The following is a 1741-nucleotide window of genomic DNA, read 5'->3' as shown; positions in this document are numbered from 1 at the left end:
CTAAAATATGTTTTTAAATATATTTTTAAAAAATTTTTTTATTGATTTCAGAGAAGAAGGGAGAGGGAGAGAGCGATAGGAACATCAATAAGAGAATGAATCGGCTGCCTCCTGCACACCCACACCAGGGATGGAGCCCGCAACCCGGGCATGTGCCCTGACTGAGAATCGAACGGTGACCTCCTGGTTCCTAGAGCAATGCTCACCCACTGAGCCATGTTGGCGGGGCAGTCAACTTTTTTTGAGCACCTGTGGTGGCAGCTCAGATGCTCTGGGGATATGGCAGAAAGTCAAAGGGAGCTGCATGGTGGTGAGGGAGCCAGGCAGTGAGCAAGTAAGAACATGCCCTCATGTGGGTGCGTGGTGAAGACTGAAGGATGATAGGGTCAGGGGATGGGGGAGGGGGGCCGCTATTTGACCTTGGCCAGGCAGAGAAGGCCTCTCTGAGAAAGGCCCGTGTGGACTACAGGAAGGTCTATGGCAGTGGTTCTCAACCTTCTGGCCCTTTAAATACAGTTCCTCATGTTGTGACCCAACCATAAAATTATTTTCGTTGCTCCTTCATAACTGTAATGTAGCTACTGTTATGAATTGTCATGTAAATATCTGATATGCAGGATGGTCTTAGGCGACCCCTGTGAAAGGGTCGTTCGACCGCCAAAGGGGTCGCGACCCACGGGTTGAGAACCGCTGGTCTATGGGAAAAGCATTTTGACAAGAGGGCCCAGCAGGTGCAACGGCCCGGGGAGGGGGTCCTGCCTGGTGTGTTTGGGGCAACACCAGGAAGCCAGCGAGGCAGGGTCAGAGTGAGCTGGGAGGTGCAGGGCCCTGAGGTCCGAGAGGTGAGGGGAAGCAGCAGTGAAGGTCACGTACTGGGCTGCGGTGAGCAGTATGTTCTTTCCTTTCAAGCGCTGGGGAGCCATGGAGGCTTTACAGCGACTCCATCTACTTCCGGGCAGGAACAGAGAAGCCAGTGATGTGAGAGATCAATCGGTTGAGTGACCTGGCCAGTGTGGCTCAGTGGTTAAGCATCGACCTATGAACCAGGAAGTCACAGTTTGATTACCGGTCAGGGCACATGCCTGGGTTTCCAGCTCAATCCCCAGTGGGGGGAGTACAGGAGGCAGCTGATCAGTGATTCTCTCTCATTATTGCTTTTCTCCCCTTCCTCTTTGAAATCAATTTTAAAGTATTTTAAAAAACAACACAGTAAGGCCCTGGCTGGGTAGTTCAGTTGATTAGAGCGCTGTCTGGATACACCAAGGTTTCGGGTTTGCTCCCCGGTCAGGGCACATGCAAGAATCAACCAAAGAATGCATTTATGAGTGGAACAACAAATTGATCTCTCTTTCAAAAATACAGGAGGCAGCTGATCAGTGATTCTCTCTCATTATTGCTTTTCTCCCCTTCCTCTTTGAAATCAATTTTAAAGTATTTTAAAAAACAACACAGTAAGGCCCTGGCTGGGTAGTTCGGTTGATTAGAGCGCTGTCTGGATGCACCAAGGTTTCGGGTTTGATCCCCAGTTAGGGCACATGCAAGAATCAACCAAAGAATGCATTTATAAGTGGAACAACAAATTGATCTCTCTTTCAAAAACAAAAGATAAGTGTGGGAGGACGTGGAAGAACTGGAACCCACACACACAGCTGGTTTGAAAAAGAGCCTGCGGGTTCCTCAAATGGCTAAGCAGAGTCACCGCCTGGTCCAGCAGTCCCGCCGGCAGGGGTGCATCCTGGAG

The sequence above is a fragment of the Myotis brandtii genome, unplaced genomic scaffold (assembly GCF_000412655.1).
Source record: "Myotis brandtii unplaced genomic scaffold, ASM41265v1 scaffold1763, whole genome shotgun sequence".
NCBI classification, from domain to species: Eukaryota; Metazoa; Chordata; class Mammalia; order Chiroptera; family Vespertilionidae; genus Myotis; species Myotis brandtii.
This window is presented reverse-complemented; position numbering follows the sequence as displayed.